The sequence below is a fragment of the Elephantulus edwardii genome, unplaced genomic scaffold, assembly GCF_000299155.1.
Source record: "Elephantulus edwardii isolate Elephantulus edwardi_28Jun2011 unplaced genomic scaffold, EleEdw1.0 scaffold00055, whole genome shotgun sequence".
In the NCBI taxonomy this organism is placed as follows: domain Eukaryota; kingdom Metazoa; phylum Chordata; class Mammalia; order Macroscelidea; family Macroscelididae; genus Elephantulus; species Elephantulus edwardii.
Window position 1 is genome coordinate 6,528,288 of NW_006399805.1, and position 8,602 is coordinate 6,536,889.

Below are 8,602 nucleotides of genomic sequence, written 5' to 3' on the forward strand. Positions count from 1 at the left end.
CAAAGATCATGGCCTATATCAGACACACCTCAGTCTCCAGTGTGACACCATTGCTCTTCAGTACTTTGGAGAGGTCCCTAACAGCAGGCTTTCCCATCACAACACACCTTTTAATTTCCTGGCTGCTGGTGCCAAGAGTGTGGAGTCCAGCAAACTAAAGTTGTGAACAATCTCAATCTCTTCATCATCCATCCTGATGCTGCCAATTGGTCCTGTGGTTTAATCATAGGGTTGCACAATTTGATGGGGAAGTGCAGGAAATGGGAAAGATCTGGTGTGAAAACCAACATATTCAAGCTTTATAAATAAGCAGGTATAAAATAATAATACCCCCCCAAGATAAAGGGAGAAAATAGAAGAATAAAAAGAACCTTGGTGGTGCCATGGTTAAAAACATCTGGATTTTAGTCAAAAGGGTGATTTGCAGCCACCAGCCATTCGCTGGAAGAAAGGTATGACAGTTTGCTTCTGGAAATACTACAGTTTTGGAAATTGTGTGGGGCAGTTCTACCGTGTTTGAAAGGGTTTCTATAAGGCAGAATTAACTTGGTGGCTGTGGTCTTGGTGTCCTCAAAGGGCTCCTTACCTGCTGTCCCCCACTAATATCTGTCTCTGCTTCATCTCACATTTGCTTCTGAAGATGTGACCTTGTGCTGTCTTGGCTACATTTCCTCCCAATCTGACCTTGTGAGGAGTGCTGGCAGAGTCTTTGCAGTCTTTGAAGTTGCTTTCAGTGACCAGTTACTGACCTCAGTGTTCCCACTGACTCCAGTAAGATGTCCAAGAGGTCCCCCACATGCCCTGGCTCAGGAATTCTTCTGCACCTTCAATAAACTAGTGTCCTGCTGGATTCTATGCAGAAGTGGGTCGTGACCTCCTTTACTCTTAGATTGTTTTACTAGAGTCTCATAGCAGAGCTACTTTTTACACAATGTTTTATTTCTACCATGAAAAGTACTTTCATTGCTAATATGCCATAGCCCTACCTGCCTCTTAGAAAACAGAGCTTATGCTGATTTCAGAAGGGCTTCTCCTCACCAAACCTTTCAGGCTCTGATGTTGAGCCATGGCTCAGTGTCTGACATCTCCCAGGATTTCTTTCCCCCTTGGGCTATTGCCAAAGTGTCGTGTCCACTGTCTCAGTTCTCTGGTGTTGCTACAGTAGAAATGTCACAAATAAATGACTTTAACACTTGGAAATTTATCCTTCCCGTTTAGAAGGCTAGTAGTGATTTTGGGATGCTGGCTTTAGGGAAACGCTCTTTGTCATTCGGTCCTTGTCATTAGTCTTCCCTTGAATCTAGGAGTTTCCCAGTGCAGGGCCCCTGGGTACAAAGGACACGTTCTGCTCCTTGCTCTTCTTTGTTGGGGGAATAAGAGCCCCTGATGCCTCAACACTTAATCTTTTTACTATTTCATATGAGATTAACTCAGAATACCACCTGATGTTGAAGATTACACCCTGCCCTACTAACACCTCTCTTAATGATGCCAGGTTGGAGCTGACTCACAGCTGACCCTCCAGCAGATTTTCAGAGGCTGTAAAGAGCATGGGAGGAGATTGCCCATTTTTCTCCTTCAGAGCACCTAGTGGATTGAATCATCTATGACTCGACGGCACTTAACAACACAACCTTTGAGTTGATAGCACAACTCCTTACTCTCTAGGTCACCAAAGCTCCTTTAACATGCCTGTCACACATCATCAAAAAGATTTACAACACATGCAATGTGGTGGTGTTGTTAAGTGCCATCGGGTCGTAGGCAACTCATAGCGACCTGTGAATGAAAGTCCTCAACACCTGCTTGACTTTCATCCTTTCTCCAGGTTCATAGGTTTTCTGGAGGCAAGCTTCCAAGCTTGTTTGAATCGGGGAGCTCCACCCAACACCGTCAACCATGGGTCACCATTACTGCATTTGACACATCAGTGTCACAGTTAAAAGATACATGGGTCATGGTCAAGTCGACACATATCTTGACGGGGTGGAAGGAGGGACACGATTCAAACCATGCCACCTTCCACCAGACTAGTTGCTGTGTCCAGTGGGAGGCATAATCAAGGTTCCGGATGGCCTAGAGATTTGAGGACTTTTATGGAACGAGATAGAATGTCTTCAGCTTCTAATGCATCAGGATGGCCATGACCTGGATAAAAAAATGAGACTTTAAACGATCACGGAGAATTATTTGTCAAGGAAATGGGAATTATGATGTCAGCACCAAGTACAAATTGTAGAAAATAGAGTCCATGTTCACATCTGCTATGCATTATGGGGATCTTACGTGATGCAAAGCATTTTCTGTTGTTAGGCATCAGGTCTCCGAGAGTCAGGGGCACTTGATGTTCACTCAGAACAACCACTGCAGGTACCAGTGGCGTTTTTTATACCCATTACCTCCTGAGGCCATGTGATTTGTAAACACTGTGTATGCTCTGGCGGCCTAGTGGTAAGAAGATGAACTGCAATCCCAGAGGCATTTGGTTTGAATCCACCAGCTGCTCTGTGGGAAAAGGATGGACCGTCTCCTCCTGTGAGATTTACTGCCTCTGAAAACCCATTGGAGGGTCAGCTAAGAGTCAGATTTTACTCAAGGGCACACAACAACCACAATGTATGTATTTATTGGTGAAATAAATTAGGGGAAGTAGCATGCATACATACACGACTCACATCAAGATGTGGTGGCAGAATTGATAAGTGAATTTGAACTATTTCAGACACTTAATTTTACTTTTTGTTCTTGGATAAGGAAAAGGAAGCCTTGCTTGAATTAAAATTTAAGCTCTTTGGCATCTTCAGAAAAAGAATCATAGACTGTATTTTGAAATACATGACATACTTCCGCAAGTGTCGTCTCAGGAAATGTCAAATGGAAGTCTCACCTCTGGTCAGGAATATCATGAGGTCAGGGCTGTATCGATCTATAGTTGTTGGGCCATGTTTTGATGGATTTTCTCTTGTAAAAACCTAGGGGGGGGGGAAGAAAGAGAAAAGAATCAGGTCTATAATCACATATTTACCAGGGGTCTGGGTATCTTTCTCATTAGACTCAGGGTTTAAAACTTCCTTTGAATTCATTATTTATTGACAATTAGCTTGTTGCCAGGCAATTTTATTGAGAAGGATGCAAAGGCCAACACGGCACAGGATCTCTGCTCTCCTGGAACATGTTGTTGTGTGTTTTCTCGGTGATTCTGACTCACAGTGACCCGTGCACAAGAGAACGAATCAATGCCCCATCCTGTGCCATCCCCTCCACCATGGCAATGTCTCAGCCCATCGTCGTAGCCACTACCCCAATCCATTTTGTCGAGAATAGTTTTCTCTTTTTATAACCCTCTAGTATACGAAGCATAATGTCCTTTTCCAGGGACCAATTCCTCCTGGTCACACATCCAAATCGCATGAGACAGAGTCTTCCCATCCTTCCCATCCTTGCCTCCAAGAAGCAACTTGTCTCCACTGCTTCCAAGACATTCTCCTGGCATCTAGGACATATTCATCACGGTCTACCAGCGCCACCTGAGGGTGACACCATGCACGCGAGAACAGCACAGCGCCTTACCCTGCATCGCGTTCAGGACAGCGGGCACGCTCAAGCCCATTGTGGCCACAATGTACTGCGAGTTCCTTTGAGCTTAGAAGCCCCATCTCTCAGCCCATACTCTGCTGGGCAGTAATCTGCTGTGACCACAGAGTTTTCATGGAGTAAGTTTTCCAAGTAGATTACCACGCATTTCTTTCTAGTCTAGTTTAATCTGAAACCTCAGTTGAAGCCTGTCCGCCATTGATGACCATGCTGATATTTGAAATACAAGTAGTACAGCTTCCCACATCACAAGACACGCAAGCTGCCACAGTACAGCACGCTAACAGCTGAGAGGCACTGTGGGACCATAGACCACAGGGGAAGCTGTGATGTATGCTATGGGAAAAAGTAGGAGATGTTTTAAGAGTGCCTTGTGGGGAGAAGTGAGGACAGGGGTAGGGTAGGGTATGGATCAAGATTCGTAGGCAGGGAAGCCTTTTTACAGATTGACACAATACCTGGGGTCTTAATGGACCTGGCTCAGTGTTAAAGGCTTGATTATCTCCTAACATGGTCTTAGAGATCTAACTAGTTAAGTGTCCACTTATGAATAGGAAAATTGAAGCCCTCATGGGGTTACGATCAAATTATTTAATGGTTTATTGGATAGGAAAACCCCGATCTCTTGATTCTCAAGCTCAGTCATTTCTTTGGAGACCAGACTGCCTTTAAGCATTAATAGCTGAGTGATGTCTGTGGGACGTCTTACTTGTAACTTGATGTCAGAACACTTTTCAGAACAAGGGAGATGTTAATTTTAAGGTTTCACATGAATAGCACTTGGATGTACAGAGATAAGGACAGGTGTCTTTTAAGAGATGCTTTCTCTCTATAGTAAACGGTCAATTGGCACAAGGCTACTTTGCAGGGCTCCTGAGGCTCCACAGTGATGACATTCTCCTTTTTGTTTCAAAGTCCATCTCAGGTTGACAAGGGCGGACTGACGCCAGTAGTGATGACTCTGAACTCTTTATTCCTCCTTCCTCATGTTTTCATTCTCTGCACGCCCTCCTTTCGCACTGAGATATTTTAATGAGCTTCTGAATGATTGTTTTCCACTTTCCCTAATATCCCTGCTCAGGTCACTAAATTAGGGGGGAAGCATTTTAGCAAATGGGAATGGAAACAAAAAGTATCATTAGCAGGAGGGCTGCGGAAGTGGAAGTCGTAGCTGTCAGGGCTGAGCAATGCCTCTCCCCTAGACGTGTGACCAGATGGAAGGGTTAATTACTATAAGCTGCCTTCAAGAGGAGACAGCACAATTTAGGAAAGCCATTTGTCAGGGGTGATAAGAGGACTCCTTCCTTTCCCTACCGCCCGGTGTGGTGCGTGATTAAACACTTTCTTCTGGAATGTTTTAGGGGCTGAACCAGCTGCTTAGGTCCTGACCTTCCCACTTTGCCTTATGCCTTTGTCACCAGTAGAGGAGGAATCTGGTTATGATTAAAGAAATACGAGAGCTTCGATTTTGAACATGAAGGGCACCCACAGGCTACAGATATTTAGAACTTGTTCTGTTTTAGAACGTTGTCTTATTTCTCTTTTCCTGCGTCCCCTCATAAACAACCGAACCTAATGTCCTGCCATTGAGTTGATTCTGACTTCCAGTGACCCTGTAGAACAGAGAAGAACTATCCCCTTAAGGTGTCTGAAGCTGTTATCTCTACGGGAGCAGATTTCTGGGTCTTTTCTCCTGCCAAGTCCCAAGTCTGTGGGTCAGATGTCAGGACAGAGGCTTCCCCTGAATTGTATAGCTGCAGGATCAGACAGCAGGCCGCTAGTGTTGGAGACGGGCGATTCCGAGATTGGTATTCTGAGATTGGTAAGCAGTGTGGCAGGCTGTTGGCTTACATCCAAAGGACTGAAGGTTGGAAGGCATTGAGGAAGATGCGGAATCCAGGGTCAAGATTTACACTCTCAGAAATCTCACAGAGCAGTTCTATTCTCTCCCACAGGACCGCTACGAGTTGGAATCAACTCCACAGCCCTGCGTTTGACACTTTTTCTGAAGTCCAGAATCTACTTGCTAGCCACTGGCATACCTCCACAGACTAATAGACACTACATGGATTCTTGCTCTGGGCTAAATTATTACTTTCAATTTTTTTGTTAACGTTTTTCCTTTTAATTTAGGGAAAAGGTATTAACTCACAGGGATGCACTCTTCAAATCCAGCAGATCTTTGCAAAACATGAATCTAGAAGTGCTTCCATAATAAATCCTGCAATTATAACTAGGTAATTGTGCTGCTGTTATATGTTCATTTTTCTACCCTGCTAGGCTGTCAGTATTTCAGGGCAAGGCTGTGTCTTCTTTCCTTCTATCCTCAGAGCTTAACACTAAATCAGGCACGCCTTTTAACACTGTTGTACTATTGATCATAATGGACATAAAGGGAGCTCTGGTGGCCTAGTGGCAAGAAGCTGCGCTGCAATCCTAAAGACCACAGTTCGAATCCACCTTCTGCTCTGCAGGAAAAGGATGAGCTATCTCCTCCCGTGCGATCAACTGCCTCTGAAAACCCGACGGAGGGCCAGCTGTGGGTCATTTGTGACTCTATGGTAAACAATAACATTAATTATTTTGGGTTGTTGTTACCGGCTCTTGGGCCAAGTTCCACTTTACGATAACAGGTTTATGGAACAGAACACTGTCTTTTCTTGTGCCATCTTTTAAGATCTGTTGCAATTGGACATCATGACCCATCAGGTTTTCCCTTGGTTAATTTTCAGACATAGATCATCAGACCTTTCTTTTCAGTCCATTTTGGTCTAGAATCTTCACTGAAATCTACTCAGCATTATAGCTACTTATAAACTGCACTGACAGACAGGGGATGGTTGCACAAGAGGTACGTGGGTCAGGATTCAAACCTGGATCTCCCACATGGAAGGCAAGAACACTATCACTAAATCACCAGTTATGGTTAGTCTTACAGAAAAAGAAAACATTTCCCTTTAAATGAAATTATTTTTCTACATTGTACAAAGTGATTTAATTATAGCCAACTTTTAATCATAATAGGAAGTAATACAGATTTTAACGTGGATGGCAAGGAAAAAGAAGGTAAACATTTTTGCTAGAACTCTTTGATTTTATGCCTGAATTAGATATACATTGAGTAAAGTTGGGGGGCATTTATAATTGGGGAAAATTCTTATTAGATTTCTTGATAATATGAATCCTTCCCAAGTTTAATATGAAGACCCATATTCTAAAGCTAGCCACCCTTAAAATACTATTTCCCCAAGTTCACTGGATGGGAATCTGAGAGACATTTGTTTCTGTGTCATCACCTAATATTGAGTGCCTCAGGGGAGGAATGTCAGCATCCTTTCCATCATGCCACAGCTTTTAAACAGGATTAGTGATGTCTGGGCGTATGGTCTAGAAGACACATGGGATGATGCTTTATCAACAGTAGCAGTTGTGCTTCAGGTAGATAAACTTGAATTTTGTGTGATAAGGATAGACAGGGTCAGAGAGAGCTGTGGGTCAGCGATGAAGCAGTCTATGAGACTGGAGAAAAGAAACTGCCTTTCAGAGATTTCTGAAACAGCCTTTGGAAACCAAAGAGTTCTATGAGAAGGAGAATGTTGTTATTCGTATTACCATCAAGTTGGAACCCACCCATAGCTGACCCTCCAGTGGATTTTCAGAGGCAGTTAATCACATGGGAAGAGATTTCCCATCCTTCTCCTGCAGAGCAGGATTCGAACCACATGCCTTTGGGATTGCAGCACAGCTTTCTTACCACTAGGCCACCAGAGCTCCCATCCCTAGCCACAAGGATAGTTAGGTAGGAAGGAAGGAAAGAAGGAAGGAATAAAGGAAGAAAGAAAGGAAGGGAGGGAGACAGACCAGAGCTTCTAGGAGAGACCAGAAGAGATAAGATTTGGCTCTGGATGCCCTGACAGGGCTCAGGAGAAGCAGGGAATTGTGGGTATCTGGTTGAGGTGATGAATGTGTAGGGAGGAAAAGACTGCAGCTTCTGGATAGATGAGCTCAAGGCCCAGGTGCTACTACCACATATATTATCTCCCAAACCTGAAAGTCTTGAGCTAAGTATGTACAGGCTTTCAGTACTTGACATATGGTATTTCAAATTAAAAAGTTTGAGACCATCTGCCATTTCTAGGGGGATTAACTCTGAGAAGATCACTGGAGATGGAAGAATCTGCTACATTTTCACACCCACAAATGACTAGACAATCAATACCTATTAGTTGAGCTTTCGTCACGGATACAGATCTAGCTCCCGGAAAGAGTGCTGGAAAAATGCAGAAATACGGTCTTGTCCTTCAAACAAAAACAGAAGGGCAGACCGAGGATATGTTTTTTGTATTCTTCTCATTCGTAGACTTGGATTCCACAGTCCATTTATCACACCCTTGTGTTTTCACCATCAACCCCCTGCTTCTGGCTTGGATTCTTCATACTTCTGTGACAAACCCACCACCTTTAGATAGAAATTCTCTGCCTTTCCAAGCCTGAAACATTCATTCGAGTGTCTCTGAGACACACACTTATGTTGTCTTGTCTCTCCTTAAATTCACAACTGAAAATCTCCAGTGAGCCCTCTGTGATGCTAGACCTTCATCTAGGTGGATCGACACAGTGACTGCAGCAAGTCACTCCAGTGTGTCAGAGATTGTGAGGATGGCGCAGGGTTGGACAAGGTTCAGATCTGTCCTTCATAGGATTGTCCACTGTGAGTCACACTCAGGACTTGATAGCCCTCCGCAACAGCAACGCCATTCTTTGCATTTCTTTGCTCTTGTTTATAGCAAAACACATTGTCTCAAATTTACATCTTCCGGTCATTCTTTTTCTGCCTCCCAAGCCCATTCATTCCTTTTTAAAAATAGTTTATTTACACAATTTTAGTACTAATTTGAACAAATTCTTTCAATTTCTCTCACCCTCCCCGCCCAACAAATTGTACAATCCAATGATTAATCCCCTTTTCCCCCTGTACGTCCACATCCCTCTGCTTCCAGCCCCACTC